This window comes from Neopsephotus bourkii, unplaced genomic scaffold (assembly GCF_033783945.1).
Source record: "Neopsephotus bourkii isolate Nb327-2 ecotype Australia unplaced genomic scaffold, CSIRO-AGI_Nbou_v1 NB_1481, whole genome shotgun sequence".
Classification (NCBI taxonomy): domain Eukaryota; kingdom Metazoa; phylum Chordata; class Aves; order Psittaciformes; family Psittacidae; genus Neopsephotus; species Neopsephotus bourkii.
Genome location: NW_026901957.1, coordinates 657,978 through 680,875, shown reverse-complemented (window position 1 = coordinate 680,875; position 22,898 = coordinate 657,978). Strand labels below are relative to the sequence as shown.

The following is a 22,898-nucleotide window of genomic DNA, read 5'->3' as shown; positions in this document are numbered from 1 at the left end:
AAGCTTATGAGTTATATCCATCTTGAGCGGAAGTGCCAGAGCCAATCCCATTCCCACCAATGGGGGACTGTTAACGTGTATGAGCAGCTTTACCAGTTAATGAATTGGGTCATTAACAGCAGTGATTCCTGGGGGCAAGGACTGCCTGTGCTGTTCTGTGTTAAGCAGAGGCATCTCCATCCACCTCGCCTGCCGCTGCCAGCTATTAAACACCAGTTGTTGAGGAAACTTCACTACAGCTTTTTTTTTGCTTTCTATGGGAGAGAGGCAGACAGAATGTAAATGGCACAGTGTCACACTCTGCTCTGTGACTATGGTGAAACTCAAGTGGCTTTAGCTGGAGCTCTGAAGACAAAAATCGGGGGTTCCTGATGAGCATGGCATTTTGTTATTCAAGCCCTTCCCATGCACGTAGGGCACCCATCTCTTCTTGCTTTTGTTGATGGATGCAGAAACAACTGTGGAGCCTCTGCTTTATAATTAGAAGACACCTAAGTAATTAAGAAATAAACAGAGACTAAGCATCTAATCATGTTAATGCCCTGAAATGACGTTAGAAAGAGAGCATTGCTGTTTACCTTCTTTTCAGTGTTACCTAACTTAAGGGGGCTAGAGAAATCTGTGCTACTACATGGCAATAGTAAACACTAACATTTTATTTTTTCACTTTCTTTCCCTGCAGAGCTACATGCCAGTGACTGCCTCACGGAGTCTTTTATAAACTGCAAGTATGTGCTCAAGAAAAAGTCTTTCAGGCTTCAACACACAAATAAATTACCACAGGTTCATGAGTCTCCACTTCCTGACAGGGAAGGTGCATGTGAGTGCTCTCATCCTCCTGCAAATGTGGGGAGCTGAGGTGGTTGTGGTTCACAGTGGAACAGGTAGAAGCCCCCTTGCATTTGCCATGGAGAAAGGGTTTCATCACAGGCAGCTCGCAGTCACTGAATGGTGCTCTCAGTCATTTTCTGATATTGCTTAAGAAAATACTGTCATTGTAAAGCACAGAACATTTCTGAAGTGTGGCAGTGATAGCAACCTCATTTTTTTACCAACACTACGTAAGTGTTCTGGGTGGCTGGCATCAGATGCTAGAAGAAGCTTATGAGTTATAACTGTCTTGAGCAGAAGTGCCACACTGGGTCCTGGGGTTGAGACTCTAAATTTTTACAAATCAGCAAGTGGAAAAAAAAGTTTTAGCTGCAAGTATAGGAAATCTTGATCAAACTGGGCTACATCCCTTTTAATTCTGCAGTTTCTGAAAACTGGTAAAAATTCTTACCTTTGGCCCTACATTGGGCTCTTAAGTACCTGTTCTGAGACATCTGCATAGAAATGGCATGGCTTTCTTGGCCCTGGAGAGTTAGTGGGTGCAGAGCTGGGGCAGACAGACACATGGCACAGACCTGATGAACTCTGTAGGCTTTGGATGTGGTTTTGGTGTATTTTTATGTGTGCTTTAATACGTGCTTCTGTGTAAGGCTGCTGCTCTGGGGCTTAACAGGGATAACAGACCTGAAGTCAGAGCATTTATCTGATTCAAAAGTACTGAGGTGCAGGGTTCACCTAGAGGGATTTTGTCTTACAAATTTCAGTGAAGACCTTGTGGTATTATGGATTTATTGGACAACAGCCAAGCAGGAGACAGCATAGGGTCATTGGGTGTCTTCTGGCTCTGGACTTACAGGGTAATTGCTGCAACTAATAAGGTGTAATGATCAGTATATTGTATTTTATAAGCAGAAAACAGTGTAGGATCAGTCTTGTTCTGAGGAGGTAAGGGCTAATGGATTAGCCTTAGGGTCCTTTGAGCATATGTATTTCATAGGCTGATGAGGATGTCTACATTTATCTAATAAAACATATGCAAAATGCTGATGACATGAATGAGTCGGGGTTAACCGGAGGCTGGCTTGTAAGAAAAAATAACAAGAAGAACTAGAGGAAGCAGGCAGTAAAATCTCTGATAATAATGACAGGCTTTAGTTGCAAGATGGATATCACAACCCAGGATTTTAATCATTTCTAAATTGGAGGTTGTTTGGATGTGCAGTTATATTTTGGGCATAACTCTATTTATAAATAACAAAAAGGTCTTCATGCAACCTGCCAATTTATGCAGATGGACAAAGACAGCTTTGGAGGCTTAATAAATACTTTTTTTGTTTTACAATACTACATCTGTTTTAGATAATGCAGGAATGCTGTTTAGTAAGAACTTTCATATATGCTTCCAGTTTAGTATCTCCCCATAATCACTTTAGATACTCATATTAGAGAAATTAAACTAGACAAATGCTAAAGTGACAAGAGTCAGATCTGAGCAATGACATAAACCAGGGAAGCAGATTGAATCTGTAGAAATACCCTGGTCAACAAACTAATAAAATTTTCTTTTCTTCCCCTGGACAAAGGGTACATTTTATTAAGCAAGCCCCTTCTGACAGCTGTGTTAATACAGTTAGATGTTGTTGCTGAGAAACTAATCAGAGAAATGTCTGGAAATAGTTTAGGTCTCCTCTTTGATTTAAAAGCAGAGTGAAGTTTGAAATGCAACCATTTAAAAATAGATTCAGCCTCTGAGTTGCCATTGTGAATAACTCAAAACTCATTGTTTGACTAAAATCTGATAACTCAGCCAGAGTTTTTACAAGACTGCAAAACCAGTGGTGTTCTTTGTCTGGTCTCACAGACATTCTTATCAGCATTCAAGACTTCATCTGATTTTATTGTTCAGAAAAACCCAGAACAGTAAAGTTTAGAACTGAATTTCAACTGATACTATCTCATGTAACTTCTTTCACACTAGTTTATCCCAGAAGAGCATGTGCCTATTTAAAATCTTACTGCATCCTAAATCCAGCAAGGCTGAATCTTTACTTTCAGGAATATTTCAAGGGCTGGAGTATAAAGATCATTAGCAAATATATTTAATTATGCTGATATTGATTGCACCTCCTCCCTGCCTCCAGTGACCAAGTTTTGTGTGGAATAAAAAGGAGGAGGTAGAGATTGCCTGTGAAGAACAGAATTGCTTTGCATGGGTAAAAATGAATGTTGGTCTTGTCCCAGATATTGCAGTGGTTTGGTGCATAAAACATTTTCTCAGTGTGCTAATCCTTAATAATAGCATACTAGCATGCTGCAGTACCCGTTCTGTGCTTTATATGGCTTTACAGAGGCCTGTTGTTAGCAGAGATTGATGGAGGAAGTTACTTAGGTCTAGTGAGATCCACCCAGGTCAACTGTCAAGACTCGTGCAGCTGACGCTTACAGTAGGGGAAACAAGTTGTAAATGTCTCCTCCGTGGGCTTCTGGAAACCAGCACCAGCCTTTGGCTGCATGGAGCGTGTTCTCTACAGGGCATACTCACTGTGGAGGCTGCCGGCAGTCTCCGGCTGTGGGTGGGGATGGAGGGAGCCCCAATGCGAGTGCCAGGAGCTGCGAGGGAGGGCTGCCATTCACACAGCCCAGCTTGCCCCTGGCCTCCCTGACACATTTGGCACACGGTAACAGTGTAGCTTTTGTTCCTATCAGTGGCACTTTTGGTCAGCATGCGTTTGGGAAGTCAGCTTGCTTCAGAGGCAGTCACTTTGGTTGGGGGAACCCAGGAGTCCTAGAAGAGGGAATTCCCTCCTTCCCACGGTCATTTGCAGGTTTCATGATCCTTGCATTGGGTAGGTAATACTGAAGATCACGGGTATTTCTTATGAATGACCCATGCAGAAGTGAGGCACACTGAATGTGTGCTAGCATCTACCTGCACATATATATGGAACCTAAATTGCATGGAAAAGACCATGTGAAAATCAGGATTTAAAATGTAATTAAACACCCCCTTCCCAAACGTGTAAAAAACCTAAAAACAAACAAACAAAAAACCCCACTATTTAAAACAGAAAAAAAAGAAAAGTAAAAATAAAAATGTTTTCTGTGAGGGTGCTGATGCCCTGGCACAGCTTGCCCAGAGAAGCTGTGGCTGCCTCATCCCTGGCAGTCTTCAAGGCCAGGTTGGACAGGGCTTGGAGCAAGTTGGTCTAGTGGAAGGTGTCCCTGCCCATGGCAGGGGATTGGAACTGGATGAGCTTTAGTGTTCCTCCAATCCAAACCGTTCTATGACTCTATGAAAATAGGAACCAAGCAGTAACAGCATGGAAAAGATGAGACTATTGCAATGACAGCTTTACAGGGACCTTCTTGTGTGATCTCACAAGAAGATCCTTCTTGAGATGGTGCCTTTTGCAGACAGTGCCAGTTGTCAGCACTGCCCTGCTATTTATCCCTCCTCTGTCTCCCCTTGGCCTCTTTTCATCCCAGGCATCCTGCTGTCCACATCGGTGGGGCAGGTGCTATGAGCACAGCCTTGAAACCTGCAGTTTGGCAGCAGGCATGAGTGACTGTGATGGAAACATCTCTGAGGAATATGAAGGGAGCACAGAGAAGTCTCTGATCTCTGCATACAAGGACGCAAACTGTTGACCAGTTGGACAGACTGAGAGTCTTATGTCCCTGCCCATGGCAGCGGGGTTGGAACTTGATGATCTTAAGGTCCTTTCCAACCCTAACTATTCTATGATTCTATGGGGCTTCAAAATCGTCCCTCTGCTGCAACAACTGACTGTACTTACCATGGGAAGGAAGTCAAGGGAGCCAAACCTGAGGATGACTGTTTGGATAGGAATGGAGCAGAGGCTGATATCTCACAAAGCAACGTCTTGATCACTCTGATCTTTAAGCTTTTTTTGAACATTGCTAGAGAAAATAACTATTTCTTATCTGGCCAAATCACTCTTCCTACCTGTAAGTCCCTGTCTGGGTTGAGTTGGCCATAATGGGGCTAGGCAGGTGCTGCAGTTGCCACTGCCCATGGCGGTGGGGTTCCTGCATGTGGTTTCAGATCTGTTGGGAAAATAATTTATATTGTAAGCAACACAGACAAGTGCGCACACAGGCATATCACGAGTAACATGATGTCATGTTCAGTTCTTGCAAAGTGTTACTGTCGCAGTGGACTCTCATCATATGGCAGACTACAATACATTCATTTTTTTCTTGCCACAGAGTCAAGGGAATAAAACATGCTCTCTCTGACGAACAAAGAATCCAGATGTTCAGAATAATTTTTGAAGCACGAGCAAATTCAAAGCCAAATTAAGCAAGTATGTCTTGACATAGTCTTTTCAAGCTCTGTTTTCCCTTTCTTAAGTCTCTCAGCATGAAAAAATAAAAATCTAGCTGGGTGGTAAAACAGAACTTGGTGATTAATTATAACCTTTTCTCAGGGGTATTTCATTGCTGGGAATCATGTCACACATAACCCTCAACTGGCTCTAAGCATTACCCATATGCAGGAAAGTATTATAAAGATTTCTCCCTACATTCAATGCCTCTTATGATTTAAATAATGTCAACGACTCAATTCTGCTTCCTTATTTAGAATTTAAGTGCTATATTTGAAGGACGCTATTGGCTACATTTATATATGAAAGGCAAAGATTAACAGAGGACACGTCGAACTTCCTCATGGCAATATTGGATGAGTTATGACTTTGCATAAACATTTGCTAATTCAGTTTTTGAGAAGTGCAGTTTTTTGGTGAACAGCGTGCATATTTGTAAATGCAAACATGGTAACTGCACTTCCGCAGGTAGGTAAGTTCTTGAATATGGTTTTGTATAAACCCCATAGAAAAATTTGCTCTTGTGTTCTGCAATCCACACATTATGAAAACATCCACTTTTCTAAGTCTAGGGGCCTTTCCAGGAAGAAAATTCAGCCAGATTGTCAGTTTGGGGATATATAATCAGTCAATACTTAACAGTGTTTTAGTATTTATCTTCTCTGACATACTATTTGAGCATGCATTGTACACTGTATGCATCTGTATGCATTGTACCACTACTGTACAGGAAGGTGCTTACTATAATCTATAAAAAATTCTTATGAACTTGGTTTTAGTCTGGTTTTGATTCATTGGTTTGCATTTATGAACACAAGTACAGAAGCTTTGTAGGATGCATACTTTGGAAAGTAGCACAGTTTGTTGTACCATACCAGTATCTACTGCTGTTGAGCATTAACTTCTTAATAATGAAGTCTTTCAAATCAAAGTGACACAATAACACACTTGCATCTTGTGGCTTGGCTGAACACAAGATAGAAATAATTTCTTTTATCCTTTTGCCCAATGCATTAACTTTGATCTCTATGTATGGACAATTCTCATTACGCTACACTTTTCTTAAATATGAACTCAGTACACATATCTCATGTATATTTTTGGCTATTCACTCCCTCTACCATATCAAAAGGGCTGATCAATTAGATATGGATTTCTTTTATGTAAAGGAGATCAGGACAAACTGTGCTTTCCTTTGTTTGTACCAACCAAAATCCTTTCATAGATTACTTTTCATTAATCTCAAATCCATAATATATTGTAGCAGAACTAAAAGCTAATCTGATATCTTTGCTGGATCTCCATTCTTAAATAAAGTGCAAAGACCTGTCATTTTGCAGCAATACAGCCCTTCCCACCTTGGAGAAATAAAGTGTCTTTTCTGAGTGTCTTAAGAGGAAGAAGGTTGTACTCGCAAGCTGGAATGAAGATTGACCACTACTGTGGGTCTCAGTTTTGAGGCACTAAGGATATGCTTTCTTCCCATGTTCAGCTTTAGACAGTGCTAAAAGTAGCAGTGATTTCAGTACAGCTGTGAATACTCAGCATTTATTTCAATTGGGTCTGAAGGTTTCAAGCCAGGCACTGAATATCAGACCATCTGGAAGATGTTACACTGAAGTGATTTGACTCTAAAGCACAGACAAGGAAAAATCTGTTTTTCCAGAATGACCCTAAAGCTGAGCCTCGCTAGGCAGGTGTCCTGTGGGGAAACTGTATTATGGTCAGTAACTGAAGACTCCATCCTGTGTTGTGGAAGGGCTTGGGGAGAAAGGGAGTTAAGGTCTCATAGCCTGTTTGGGCATCTCGGGCTTTGGGTGTTTAATTTGTTCTTCTAATGTAACTCTGTGTGTTATGGAGGAGCAGCAGTGATCAACGGTGCCTTGCAAGGTCTGACCATGAGTTTTGAGAGTGTAGGGAGTCCTGATTCTGGCCCTGGAGGGGAAGGGACATAAGCACATACTGTTCCTCCCCAGTGTGACCCTTCTGTGTTGTCACCCCCTACTTGTCTTCAACCTTCTTCCGTCATTTAGACAATTTGTATATGCAGTCCTTATTTTTGTCAACCAGCCCCCAGGGTGAGACTTAGAGACTTGCTATTACCCAAGGAAGCCATGGTTAAGACCACAAGGAAAATCCTGCAGAGCTTCAGACTAGACACGCATGGTAGTGGGCAAAATCTTCAGTAGAAAAGGTGCCGAGGCATGTGAGGAGCTATCAAGCATGTGTAAACTAGATTTGACTGGTCTCTAGCTTTGACGAAAAATCACAGACTTCCTGTCAAAGCATTGTTGACTTACCTCAGCAAAAAATTCAGGTGATATTTTCCTGCCTTTCCAGAGCTTCAGAGTTTAAACCTTCCCAGAGAACATTTCAGTCATGGCACAGTTATTTTTGGATGTTCAAAATAGTCTTTTTCAGAATGAGAATTCTAGGAGTAAAAATGGTCCAGGGTGAGGTAAGGTCCATAGCATAGAAAATTTCAGCCCAGCATGTAAAGTTTGCCTGCAACAGAAAAGGGATACCCCTTGCAAGATGAATCCCAAGCCATGCTTCTGAAATAATTGATCCATAGAAGAGCAACCACAGGAGCTGCTGGATGCCCATGGAAACACTGCGCCGCTCTTCCCGTGCCCAACACCGTGTTCCCTTGGGAAAGTAGGAAGGGATTAGCCAAGCAGCCAGAATTTAGCCAGAAATGCACCGGGGTTAGCACACCCTTTCCTTTTTCCTCCTTTTTTCACCTTACGGAATGGGCTCTTTCTTGACCAGCAGAGGTCAGGGCCTCCCAGCTCAGCCTCTCCCCGTGGCACCAGGGCGCAGGGAGGCTCCGGGAAAGAGTTCAGTAGCCTTGCGCTGGCACCCGGGTGCAAGAGAGGGGTTTAAGAGAGAAAGATACTTCATCTGTGAAAGCACAGCACAAAGGGATGTGGCTACCGCCTGTTCGGGGACCGCTCTGTCCTTCCTGCGGGGTGAGAAGGGGTCACTGCTGCATTCCGTGTCACAGGGTCCCTGGGGACCACAGCTGGGATCACACAAATAGCAGCAATCTCTGCCATGGGGGGCCTCCACAACCCTGCTGTTCAAGGGAGAGGAAGTGACTGTTTCGGTGTCACCCAGTAGGTTAGAAAAGGGTTAGTAGGTTACTAGAAGGATGTCACATAATTCTACGGTTCTGTGTTTTTCTGACAACACCTTTGGGAAACAACCACCTCGTTCTTTGGGGTGTTTGAGGGAACCAAAAAGCTCTGGCTTAAATCCTCTAATAATTGGGCTGATAGTGCTGAGAACTTTCACTGAGAATTTTAGGTAGACAGGCCTCTACTTTAAATTCATCAAAATCCAATTCTATTGCTCTTTTGTTCCTTCCCATTGCTTCCTTCCCATTTCTACCGTCCAATTGCTGCTCAGGAATAGTCATTTTTTGCTTCCTTCTTTACACAGGACAGCTGGTTGTTGCAAAATCTCTCACTTCATTTAGCTATGCTGTGCACAGAACAGAGTCAATGGCTGTTATACTCATTTAAAAGAAATACAACAATATACTGGGAAGCTGTTTTCAATACAGAAGGAATACCCTTGGCTTAAGCTATCTACAGTTTAAGATATTCCTTCCAATACCAAAACCTGTTAAATTAAAAGTTATCACTGAACTTTTTCTGTTCTGACTTTAGACCGGTTTTGAGCTGTAAAGTTAGCCAATCTAATATAAATAGCTTTCTCAGTGTTAGAAGATTGTTTGATCTTAATTTTTTGGTGTTGATTCTTGGGCAAATAATAAATAATTTTTTGAACTTTTTTTTTCCTGTGGCAGTTTTACTGAGTACTCATTTGCAGCTGCTTGTAGAATAGTTCATAAAATAGACATCCAACTACATGGAATCATAGAATCATAGAATAGTTAGGGTTGGAAATTACCTTAAGTTTGTCTAGTTCCAAACCCCTGCCATGGGCAGCAACGCCACTCACTGAATACATGGCACCTTTTAACAGCTGTGCTCTCTTCCTAGGTTTCTACAGAATAAATGGCTTGAGCTGCAAACAAGAGTCTTAAAAAGTAGTTTCTGATTTTTTCTGGATTTTTCATATTTTAAATCCCTAATGTAGCCGAGTAAAGTTTTTTAAGTACATTTTTCACACTTAGGCTAAAATCGAACCATATAGCCTTAGAAAGTCAGCTTTTGTGTATTGAGAGAAAACAGAGAAGGAACTTGATCCTGGTGTCTGACTGACTACAGTGGGAGAAAATATTTAAATCCAGCAGGATTCACAATCAAGAGGCAAATTGAACCCAGTGATTCAAAAGTGAGTCTGCAGAAACTAGAAACTGGCAGATGTTTGTAAAATCACAAGAATCAGCCTGTTGGAACGGTGTACCAAGGGGTGCAGGAGGAAAGCAGGGAGCTTTCAAAGCATTCCTGATTCAAACCATATTTGATGCTTTCAAACCATCCCTGCATCTGTCAGGGATGGGCAGGGTCCACCATCATGCAGCTCTGGAACTGGTGTGCAACTTGCATCTACTGCACTGTGCAAGTCTCGAGGGGCAGCCGGGTGCTGTGATAGCCCATGCACTGGTCCAGCATTGGCCTTTGGGCGCCACATGAGCCCAAGCTGTGTCTCCATTCCCAGCTGAAATCTGGATGGGAACCATGAAGGTGAACATGATGAGCAGGAAACAAGAAAACATGTGGAATTAATCAGTTCCAGTGAACTCAGATTTTCTCATTAAAATGTGTTCAGTCAGGCCCATGGAGCGGAGAATGGCTGCCATCCCTAAAATTATATCCTGGTTCTCACAAAGCCTGTTTATTCAGGAAACAAAACTGGATGATGGGTCTTTCCAGCTTCCACATGAATTCCTGGTGCTTGTTTACATTTGTGGCAAGTCTGGATGGTTTCTTGATTTCATTAGAAAGCAAGAAGCTGCTCCACAATTTTAAGTGGCCTATGCTCAAAAATGCTTTGCAAAGGCTTAGTTTTGAAAATATCAGTAGGATTCTGTTTTGAAAATAACAACTTCAGTTACACTTTTTCAGCAGTTGTATCATTTAAATGAATGTTTAGCACACTTTCTGCATTCAGAGTTATATGTTAAGGTCAAAGATTTGCTGTTTTGCTCCTTACTTCTGCGAAAAGATAACATAATCACATGTTATTAATTCATGCCCTTTTTACTTCAAAATTAGTAAGAAAACCAATACAAGCTGTTTTTTTAATGTGTGTGTGAAACAACTGGATTAATTGTGCTCACATGCTAACTGGAGTTAATGGGGTTGAACAGGTTATTCTGACGTAGGAGTACAGCAGCTTGGAATATTTCCACAGTTAAAGACCAGAACATTTTTCCAGGAAGCTCAACACAAGTATATTGTGTTTTAAAACAGGAATCCACAAACTGCGAAGGAAGAAAATACAACTCTGAGGGACCTGCATGATACTAAGAGGTTTATGTCAAACAGATTTGCCTGATGGTTTTTGGACTTTTCTTGTTTATTACAATCTTCTTTCTTTACTCTTAAGTTTATGTTAACTTATGAGTTTATGTCAACTTATGAGTTTATGTCATAAGTTAATGTGAAAATATTTGGTGATATATGTCTATCCCAAAGAGCAGCATATACCCAAAACCTCACAGCCAAGGTGCCTCATGAATCATGTCATGTCATGTAATCATGTCATCCTGCAACCTGTGTTGCAGGGCATGGCTGAGGGGGGTTAAAGAGCTGAAGGACAGGGAGAGATGCATTTGGCCCTTTGTTCCCATCCTGGAAGCAACCTCTTTACTGAGGATGGCCAGATGTGGAAGTCCTGAAATAAAGTCACCTGGGACAGCATCTCTGTGGGCACATCTGACTTAGGTTTACAACAGTATGTTGGGGTCCTCCTAAATGGAACTCCAGCATGAAGACCAGAATGGGGTTCCTGGCACTCTATGTTGAGGAATAGCTCCCTTCCTGGGGCATTCTGCTTTGGGGCTTGGGAGCTGCAGAAGTCCAGACTGAACCCCTAAGGCCACCTGAGCTCCAGTCTGCCCCAAATGATCTGAATGCCTTTGTTCACCCAGCCTGATTGCTGTGACCTCCCTGCCAGAGTAAGGGTAATGTGCACTGTAGATTCACAGCATTCATGGGCAAAGGAGCACCTGATGTTTTGTCTACCCTCTGCCGTGCTCTGCAGTACCCTGCTTTATGCCAGTCACCACCTCTTGTGTTTTCAGCCTATATCACTATCTTGCCTTTAACCTGTCTCTCTGATTTCATCGCTTCTGAACACTTTTCCCACTTCTGTTTTAGCCAGTGCTGACAATTATCAGTCCTACATGAGTACATTTATGCCTCAGTCATATCAGTGTCACCAGAATGTCATTAGCATTGTGCTGAGCACTTCATAAATCGTGGCCTCAGCTATGTCCTCACTGACACTGATAGTAATTAAATGTTATTTTGGGGTATTTGTCTGAAGTTTGAAGCCTTTGCAAAAACATGCCGAAACACAGCCTGTGATTTTACACAGAGCTGTAATAAAGCAAATTTCTAAGATTTTTCTGTTGTGAGCTCAATTGTTAAAATCTCTTCTGACTAAAAAAACCTTGAGAAATGCTTTCTAAGTCCAGACGGGCACCTTCAGTGCCAGTGGCTGCTTCAGCAGAAGTGGCAGTGGTGCCTCTGAGTGCTGAGCTGCACAGTCCCATTGAAACAGTGTTTGTGTTCAAATGTCCGTGCTTATCAGTTGCTGGGCAGTTTGCTCAGAGAAAATAAAACTTAGGAGCTGGGGTGTGAAACATGAGCATCTGAGGTGCTGTTTCTGGTAGGACACACTGCTTCAGTCATGAATAAGAACAGGGTTGTTATGTGGGGAGACAATCTGTTCCTCTAGCTACGGATCCTCACTCTTTCATGGTGAGCTCTCTTGGCTTCTCTTTAAGATAATCAGCAATATAGGTCCTTTTTATTTTGACCGGAATTCAAACATCTGCTCCTGGCAACTATAGGGAAAGTAAAAATATAACCATATTCATAACCACAAAACGTGCATGATGAAAAAGTCACACACAGTTTTCTCTGCAAGGCTTTTAGCCCTGATATGCTGCTCTAACTGCTACACTGCACTTACATATACAGCTAAGAGCAAGCCCTCTTGTCATGCATTTGTGCACAAACATCCCACACTGCCTCTTGTAACAACAGCCACATTATGCTTCCTTGCACAAAACCAGCTGTCAGTTTAGATTTCCTTAATCCTGCCAGATTCCAACTCAGCCAGCTAACAACCATTATCTATGGGAAACCCTTCTGCGAAATAAAGCAATGTCCTTACTGAAATGACATGTCATAAAAATTAGTTTGGTCACCAATCCAATGAAATATATTGTTTAAGTTTGAAAATTACAGACTTGTGGTATCATATTCTCTGGTGCTACAGATCTCAGAAATGATGAACACAACTGCACAGGAACAGCACACAGGACCAGATCCCTGCTTGCCCTGATCACATAACACACTTAAACAGTGCAATTGTGTTTTGCAAGTTGTTGCTATGTAGACAGTTCACACATATGGGCGATGGCAGGATACTCTTGGGCATAACCTTTCTGAACTTCATCAGTGCAAACGAGATGTGAACCATGAGAATATTGACCTGACCAGAGTTAGGATGGTTCATTCAAAAGCAGCTTGCTACCACAAGGAAAGAGTTAAAGGTGTCAGTGGTTCCCCAAAAGGACACGGCAATGTTTTGCATGGGCTCCTCTGGGGAAGGTTAAGGAGAAGCCAGAATAAAGGTGTATATTGCAGAGCTTATTCTGCCTGTGGTAAACATGAGGCAGAGAAAAAACAGGCCATGTTTCCTGACCCTGGACACAGAACACCATATGGATTGGATCAATGAATGAACATGACTGTCTTTAGCGCAGTTGTCTTCAGCTGTCTTAGCTCACAATGAGCCCTGCAAATAATTTATGTTTCCCCATGTACCTGACTCACTGGACAGGAGAGGAGAGTAAGGCTGGATGTGAGCCCAGCCCACAAACACCTTATCTTGCTAGCTGAGAAAGGGAAATCATCCCAAAGACAAGTCAAACAGTTCAAATGTGTTCCACTTCTAGGCCTATTAGCACTTTGACAAGAACTGCAGCTTCTCAAGATACCAGCTGGGGAAAGCTAAACACTTTCTTCAGTTTTTTCTGATTTGCTATTGGTTTTGAGCATTTGCACCATAAATGGATTCCAGAGTTCACAATTGCAGTCGGTTTAAAGCCAGGAGTCAATTTTCAATACATCATTAGAGTGTCTTAAAAAAGAAAAATCTATATGGGATTTTTTTTAATTACACTGTAGATACCTTTGAAAGCAACTATGGGAAAGTTTTCTGCCTTTTTTCCTTCTGCTGCAAGAGGGAGAAAATTATTATTTCTTTGCAATGAAAGTTGTGACCTTTATCTATTTATAAGATTTGGCAACAGGGACTTTCAGAATAAAAATCATGATGTATAATGGGACTCATAATAAAATCCCAGAAGATGCCAATCCATACATTATCTGATAATCCTTTTACATCCTGGTCAAAGACAGTAAAGTTTTTAGTGTGTTCAAATGAGAATCTCTTCATGACTTTTCAAGCCACACTGCTTGATAATACATTTGTAAAACAAGGGACCAGATTTATGTTTGTGTTCAAAAATAGAATTGTGTGGTTATAGCCCACTGCTGTGCTGTAACCACACCAATAAAAACATGTACTTCCTTGTTTGGAAGGAATATCGTGTCTTTTTGAAGATAACTTTAATGTGGAAAAGGAGAGAGGTTAGTATCTTTTACAGTAAATGCACCAAATACCGTGAGATTTTGTTTTTCTAAATTAAAATGGCGCTTCTATGCTAATAGTTATTTCCAACCTAATTATTATTGTTCTGTTGAGTTCAAACTGCTATTTAGAGAAAAAAACCCTGCTGTGGACTGTTCCCTGTGGGTTGATGGAGGCCTCTAGGCAATCAGACTAATCAGAGCTCAGTCTCAGGGTCAGCCTGATCTGTGCAACAATCTCTGCAGAGGCTGAGCTGAGCTCTTCACATCGCGTATGAAAGTTGTGCACATTTTATATAAAAGGTGACAGGCACAAGCAAGCAAGAATCCAGAGCATGCAAGAAAGGTGTTTTAACAGGACAACACTGCAGGCCTGTTTTCAAAACTCAATGTTAAATTGCATGTAGCAACTGTATTTTTGGGAACAGAAAAAAAAAAAAAAAACCAAACAAAAAACCAAACTTCCCCAAAGCATTGTTTTAGGGTGAGAGCAAACAATAAAAGTATCGTTTCACCGTAAAATGGTGAGAGGAAAGCTGGGGGTCAAATCTGTTTCCACTGTAGACATCAGTGGGATTTTGTGGTAGTGTCTGTGCTTACACTTCTGCTGCTGCTGAAGAGAGGCAGCTGTACACCCTTTCTGAACCCCTTCGTCTGTCCAGTTGATTTAGACATAAGTACTCAGTGGCAGACACTCTCTCCTCCTCAGTGGCAAAGCAGCGCCCTGCACAATGAAACCCTAATCTCTGATGAAACCCAGTGATGCTGCAACAGCAACAGGAAGACTGAAGCAGGAAATGCAGCATTTAAAGGCAGCCAGAGAATACGATTCGGCAAGATCACATCACATGAAACCTTTCTGACTGGCTAACTATGGGGTGATAGGTAAGCAGTATACAGTACTGATTATTTTCAAAATAGAGACGGCTTTGGAAGTCCTCCTGCTAATGGGTGTTGGTTGGGCTCATATCAGGGATCATAGCTGAGCCAGAGCAACTTGCATCCACTCTGATGGATGAAAGATTTCAAATTCCTATGCATGGCTCATAAAACCTCAGTGTGTGCATGCAATACAGCAAAAAGTCCGTGCAGGTTATTAAAGTTTCAAAGTCAAACACTCAAACGCCAAGAAACAGCAACAGAACTGTTACTTAGCCCCCTTGTTGTGTGTCATGATGTTGTCTGAGCACTACTGTTTTGTGGTATAGCCCCTCCCTCGTTTAGTGCAGATGATGAATAGTGGTTGAGTAGTTCTAATTACAGTGTGCTGCCACTGGAAATATTTTCGAAAGACTGAATTTACTGCCATTGTCTGCAAGGGTCAAGACTACAACTGTCCAGAAATAAAGGCCCTCCCTGTCAGGAAAGGCGAAGAAGTTCAGATGAGTTTGGAGAACTTTTCTATAAAGAAGTCAGGTATGAAGAGACAGGTAGTACTGGATGCCAAAGAAGGAGAGGAGCTCTGATGGCACCTTTCGTGGCTGGAGATATCCAGCAGGCAAGGAAACCTGTTGGTAGATTGAGCTAAAACAGCCAGGTCCTACCATCCCAGAAGACACACCAGCACTCCTGAAAGCTTCAGTGGGCAAGTCAAGAAGTGCAGGAGAGAAGAGATAGCCTCATGGTGAGGGTGATTTAAATATTGCTCTGGAGAACTGCATTCTGTCCCTGCTCATGCCACAGCATTCTAATTGCTAGGAAAATGAATTAACAGAGAGTGGAAACTCTATAGGTTCCTCTTTCTCTGGTGTCTGTTTCCTGAGGCATCTGGGTTTGATTTGCAGGAGGCCATAGTAGATGCTGCACATCAGGGAATGAATGACCCTATCATAAGAGCAGCGGTTGAACACTGTGCTGTGAATACCTCTGTATTGCAGGGTCACACACCATCAGCAGTAAGACATAAACTAGCCATTCATTCATCAAACATGGTCATTCCTGTGAGCTGAATGGGCACAGGGACCCAGTGGGGATGCGGCACTTCAGCGCTCTCGTAACATGTCTGGCACAGAGATCAATTACTGAATGACTCTGCCTTCTGAGCACTTTGCTTTATCATTTGACTAATAACCTTGTATTGATAAAATACATGCTCATTTTCCCAAGATAGTATGAGAAGTATCACTGGTTTATGGATGTAAATGCAAAGAAATGCCTGGTCCCCTGCAGAGTGCACTGGATAGGAGTGCAAAGAATGCAGGTTCATTCTTGGCTCTTTCTCTCATTTCCATGGTCAGATTATTCTTATACAACCTCCCTGTACATCTGCTTTCTCATATGGGCTGTGGACCCAAATATTCACCCTGCATTGTAAAGCTCTTGAAAGTAGTTGTTTTGAAGTTGCAGGGACCATTTTAATAATATGCATTAAAATACCTGTCAATTCCTGCTCATGTCCTAGTGCACTTAACCAGATTGGACTTCCACGGCAGGGTCAATTACAACAAGCTGAAAGAGCTAGAAGTAGGTCCATGGAGATGTAATACTAGAAAAGCCCTTGAAGTTCAAGAGTGTCCTATTCTATGCAAGAAAGATTGTTTTCTGTGCAAAACCCAAGGAGTCAGTACTGTGCACAGTACAGCTGAAAGGTACCTATAGCTAATTCAGCTCAGAACAAGCAGAACTAGAAAATTTGACAGAAGATACTTTGGCACCTTTTTTTTTTTATTCCCACTTAAGAGTCTGCTTTGAGAAGTTTGTCTAAATCTTAGAAAAGCAAGAACATCATAAACAGAAATGGAGAGATTTAATTTCATGGAATTAGAACACAGCAATGTGGATAACAACAATATTAGGTAAACAGCTGCTCATTTTCTTGAGTTTACACACCTTCTAAGCCCTGAATGGGCTGGTCAGGAGCCAAAAGAAATAGCAATACCTGTCAAGTTAGGAGCAAATCTAGCCAGTGGTGTGTGGGACCGGTCTTCTTTGCTTCTGCTGACTGAAGAGAAAGATTTCACGTGGTGGTCTAATAATGACTATTTTTTTTTTCCTCTACAAATAAGGCAGAGGTGTGTCCTTAGTTTCCCTTGATATCAGCTTGGCAATCTTACACTCACCCCAACCGTACCCTGGTCTTCCACTGATGGAACTTGTGCTCACTGGGGTCAGTGATGTCTGCAAACATGCGGCTTCTTGCTTGAGGAAGCATAGGGAATACAGCAATATCCAAATTCTGTAAGCAAAGAAGAAGCTGAACACTATTTTAAGCAAACATTTCCTGCACAGGCTTCCGATATTTCTTCCCTTCTAACCCTAACCCTAACCAGACCTAGCTCTCTTTCCATTTGTAAGTCTCAACAAGAAATTTCATGTTCAATAATTCCAATCACAAAGTTTTCACTTGAATTAGTTTTATTTTAATTTTTAACTTTACAGCTTGAAAAAAAGGCAAGGTGCTTTTTCAGAGCTCATTGGTGTGAAGGGAGAATAGCAACAGCAGACAAAGTTCTTTGCTTCTTGATTTGTAATAGAATATCAAGAAAGATAACATACAAAAACATTCTATACTGATGATAATTATGGAGATGGGGTGGGAAGGGAAATGGATGTCCTTTCACTGTGGTCTTTTCCACAGAAAGTTCAGTTTCATAGCTGTATAGGGTCTTTGCTGCACAGATACTCACATCTGTATTTCTCAGATTCTTGTTTTAGATTGGACCCATGTTAGGGGTGATCAGACTTGAGCTAGTTTTAAAATTCTGTAGGTTTGCTTTTAAAAGCAATGCAGAAGAAAAGACTCTTTCTCTCGGTGGCAAAAGGTTGTGCCCTGAAGGTTGTTTTCCTTGACTTGAGAACTGGCCACCAGAACTCTTCTGGTTGTTCCCATTGAACAGCTTATGCCTCTGAACAGCTTCCTGATGAATCCCAGGAAGAAAAAAACCTGAGAGCAAGTCAGTCTTGGGATAGCTGAGCTTTCTAAATGGGCACAAATTAGCCCTTTTCTATATTATGCCCTTTGGATTATATAGTTCCATATATTTATTTTTTCGAACTTCTTTGTGGGTTACTACAGGAGTTGCGTTCTCTTTCAAGAAGAAAGTGCCATTCTTCAAGCTAACGGGGAGCAGACACTGGATTGCATAGTAGATGCCCTGAGGTCTATGCTTGGTTGTACTGTGGCTCAGTGGCCTGTTGCAGGGCATGTAGCCTTTCTTTTTTGCCTCCTTTTCACATCTTATCTTCCATTTTTCTTTAGATAATATTGGTTCTGTCCTGTCCACGTACCACAAGATACACGGTCCAGGCTTGCTTATGGTTTTGAATAGAAACAAACCACAAAGATTAACCTGCTGCAGTGACTACTTGGAGACTACATTTTGTTCTAAGAGGAACGGACACATTTCAGTTCAACAGGAGATTCCAGCCCCAACAAATTTTCCTGTGAATTCTCCCTTGTGTTTCACTCCTATAAGCTGGAAGTCTCCCCAGAGAAAGCACTTTCCTTTCTCCGTGACACTTGCTTCTCTTTCAGGGGTTTCATTTGCAGCACTAGTATATGACATGTCACAAATTCCACTCCCTGTAGCTGATGTGATATAATTTGGGGAGTTGATGTGTTCATCGAGTGAGGCTCAGTGTAAGACATTTTCAGTCCTCCTAACTCAGCTTCTGATGCAGGTGTACAGTGACTTCACAGGGCGCAAAGGGCTGGCAAACTAAAAGAGGTCCTGCCCACAGGCATGATCCCAGCCACTACTGGTACACAGACCCAGCTCACTGTTTGGTCACTGCTGCAGGAACGGCAGCCACTCTTCCTCTGCCACAGGCTTTCAGTTCAATTAATTTACTGCATATTCTCTCCCCTTGGTAATCATCAGAAAGGTCATTTTTTATTCACTAACCCATGGATTCACACACAGCTTGAGCAGTTAACAGACACTGGTGAGCAGGGGTTTGCTGGGAGACGTTTAACTATTTCCTCAGCTTTGACCAGCCCAGGCAGGCTGTGAGACACCTCAGCCAGGCCTGGGGACAGCCCAGAGACCCTCCCCAATCTGCCTTGCTGGGGCAAAAGGCCAGTTCCCCAGCCAGTAGCTGGCCTTGTCTACTGTTCAGCCCCAGGCACACTTTATTGCTCGCTCATGGAAACAGGCTCCAGAAATTCATAAAAAGAATGTAAAAGCCATGAGATTATACCAAGTTATAAACTCTGGGAGGTTTAATTAGCTTTGGGGGTTTTAGCTTTTGCCTTGAAACTACAAGGACTAAATATTTATTTTATCTTAAATATAAGCTACGGTTCCCACATAATTATACACAGACACTGGCCAGACACCAGAAAGCAGATGTGGGAAACAACCAGAAAGGCAGGGCAGTGTAATTAATGCCAGTCAACAGGCTAACAAGGTTGTTAGACCTCCCTTTCCTGTAACAGTTATCATGTTGATGAGACTGTAATCTTATAAAAGTAACTGGAGTGGTCTGTCTCAGTAGTGGGTGCAAATAATGGTATTATTGTTGCATCCTGTCTGGCTCAGCCAGATACAAGGCAGTGCTGGTTGGAAAAGCCATGCTGCTGTATTACCATGCCCCCATGCACAGAAACACAAACTCATGCATGTGCATGTTCCTGTGCAACACATTGGTTAAAAATATATATTACAAATTAGCTATATATTATCTATATCGCTATTCACATTAAAGTTCAAATGGCCATAATCTATATTAACTACATGAACTATCAGGTATTAAAAAGTGTTGGTAAATGTTGAAACCTCATCCAACAAACTTTGTGGGCAAACCTTTGGGGATAATACCTGGGCCAATGTCTTTTGGCATCTTTACCCACAGTCTGAAGGAATAGATGTGCCTACAACTGGTAAAATCTGCAGCTGCCACAAACATGGGTGCTGCAGTAAATAATGAGAAGAACAGACCACTCCTGCAGACTAAAGGGATTGACTGGTCAGGTGGGTCCATCTGGGCAATATGTACTTTTATATGACAAAAGGCAGAATATCTCCATGAAAGATGAAAAAAGTAGAAGGAAAGGCACAGCAGTGGAATAGGCTAAGGGAAATAGTGGGTAACCCACTAAGCATCATCTCCCAGGACAATGTTGTTGAAACCATGACTCCATGAACTTAAAACTAAACATTGACCATAACAAGATTCTTGATAAAGTCATGAGAGTTGGTGAAGTTACCAGCCCCCACCCCTTCTGGGTGCCTCTGGTCCCAGGGGACTCCTGTGCGTGTGAGGGAATGTGTCTGTGATTTCTGCAGAAGGGCTGGTGTGTCCTGTATATTTCCCAGGGACTTGTGTCTCCTTCCTTGGGGATGCTTGCCTTGGAGGGACAGTGCACAAGGACAAACCTCTCCATAGCACTCTGAGCACCTCTGCTTTTTGACTTGTTTGCTAATGGAAATGCAGTCTGAGTTTGGGCATATATGTTGTCTTGCATGACTGTAACAACAGAGAACACAGTAAGACTCATATTGCCATCCTAATCTTTACTGTGCCCATCCAGTGGGATTCCTGTCTTTTCAAGGCCTGAAGGCAATGAAGAGCCTCTGCATAAGGTGATGTGCACTTACACTGGGACTATGGGACTATGAAGGAGAGCAAATGGGTTTGATTAGGATACACCACTGCTATAGCAACCCAGAGATAACTTCCAGGCTTGTTACAAGAGAGTGCAAGTTAGAACAGCGTTGGTAATGTCTGAGCAGTCTGGGGAAGGGGGTTGGATAAAACACACCTTGGAGTGATGAGTTTGAAGAAGATAACCAAATCCCCAATGCACACTACTGTGACTTGCACTCTGGTTCCTTCCAAGTTCCAGCACTCTCTCATGTGAAAATGTTGATGCTTCAACACTTCGTTCAATGCTTCATCAAATGGAAGGGTTTGGAAGGGTTGCACGTCTTGCTCATCTCCCTGAGGTGTAAGGCTACAGGTTTTATGACCATTCTCTTCCATTACTTGCAGATAGATTTACGCTGCCTTAATTTCATGAGATTTTGAGATGCTTTTGAGTCTTTTCCAAGCTTTGACAGAGAAAAATTATTGATAGTGTTTGCCTCTTCAAGGGAAAATGGTAACAATATTACATAAGTCATTGATCTTGGTTTCATTGCTTCATTTTCCCTATTACTCTCAGGGCTTATATAGTGTGCAACTTCTCTTTGAAGACCCTATGAAAATGCTTAAGTGAGAAAACTGTGCAGCTATGTACAGAGAAGACAAGCTGTAGCGGAGCTTTACTGGTGCCAGCCAGGAACACATATATGATACTTGTCTTGGCAGACGGCAGGTAGACAAAATGACGGTTTCTGGGAAAATGAACACAAGGCAACTGCATGAAGAAAGCGAAATGGAGAGTGCCAGGATGAAGACAAATAAGAAAGACAAAAAGGGAGGAAGAGGAGAAATATGGAAGCAGAGACACATAAATGTGGAAAACATAGAAACCACATGAAGGGAGAGTGAAAAAAGCACAAGGGCTCAGACATACAGTTCACGTCCCCATATTTTAGCCAGTTTTGTGTTGGCTGCTTTCAATTACCTTTTTTCAGAAGTCTTTATCTGCTACAGAGCAGGCTCAGGCAGTTGTCACAGATCTAATCTCTAAATGTCTCGTCTCATCTCATGTGGAGGGGAGTGGCACTAAGGAGCAAATTTCAAAGCTGCTCAGCCCAATGCTCAGCCTCTTCCATATGAAAGACCTTTGCTTTATGGGCCTCTGATAACTTGACATTACTCCCAGTCAGGCTGCCTTATCATGATGTGCAATTATTACTGGCCTCTGAAAATGCTCATTTCTCAGGTGCAGCATTACAAGGTGCTATGAACACATTTGCAGTTGCCATAGCTCAGTCTCCATCTGGTAGGGAGCATAAACATGTCAGAGAAAGAAGTGCTTCTGTCTTTCTTCACTGAGAGACTTCAGGAGCATTTTTTTACCTGGAATAGTTTCACCATTATGCATTATTTATTTATAGTCATTATATGGAAACCATACCTATATATATATTTATATGCTATACACTGTGCGATATATACATATATAGAGTATATATAAATTGTGTATATGGATTTCTATATATTATGCATGAGAAAGCTTGAGCTTTTAAGTCCACTGTGAATTCTGCTTACCCTTCTGTTAGTAGGAAACATGAATTATTGACGAAAAAGGAAAGCAAAAATATGTGAAAGTTATGAACATGTTAAAATATTGATCTTCTCAGCTCTTGGGCACCCATGAGATAACAGGTCCTGTGCAACTGCAAAAACATCTCTGAGGGGCCCTGAGCAATGTTTACAGCAGGGAAGGTTTGCGTAACAGAATATAAAATGAGGATGAGTATGAACAGAAGTGTATGTAAAGTATGATGAAAAAAGATGTGGTTTTCAGTTTTGCACAAATAAAGAGTTATCAGTGTAGATAAGATGCCATCTCTGTACTGTCAGTTCTGGCCAGAGCAGGAGCCTCTGAACATGATCTCTTGTCACATGTGGCATATTGCTCTATCTCAAGGGCAGAACAATTCAATAGACAAGAACATCTTGAGCTTTAAATGTAAGAGAGCAACTAACAGTGTGAAGTATGCAGCCAGGAAGAGATTGCTTCATATCATTGTCACAAGAAATAACCCAGAAGCAGAAACTGTATTTGCAAAAAGCCTATGGTATTTCCATTCATAACGAGAATTAATCACAGATACAGCCTGCTGACAAGTCAAAACTAAACCGCAACCAGTAGAAGTCCAAGCCAAACAAGTCCAAAGAAACAGTTGTCAGTGCTGTTGGAGATTGACCAGTTTCTCAAACATGAAGGGGATCCCCAGGGAGGACCGACCACAGGGCAGCCGCACTGGCAGCTGATTTGCAGAGACATAGTAAGCCTCTTTCCACCTCCTAAGACTGCTTTGCCTTCCTCAATGAGCTTTCACATTCTGGAGGGACGCTA

The 22,898-nt window shown here is 42.0% G+C and overlaps 1 long non-coding RNA gene across 1 annotated transcript in view; it reads right to left on the bottom strand.

Annotated features, from left to right (window-relative positions):
• Positions 1–738: 738 nt before the first annotated feature.
• Positions 739–22,898, bottom strand: part of LOC133220844 (uncharacterized) — a 36,275-nt gene continuing 14,115 nt past the window's right edge. Inside the window, exons 2-4 of the long non-coding RNA XR_009727791.1 lie at positions 7,481–7,685; positions 4,799–4,899; positions 739–977 (exon numbers count right to left, since the gene is read on the bottom strand). This is a non-coding gene — a long non-coding RNA (uncharacterized LOC133220844). The remainder of the gene's footprint in view (positions 978–4,798; positions 4,900–7,480; positions 7,686–22,898) is intronic.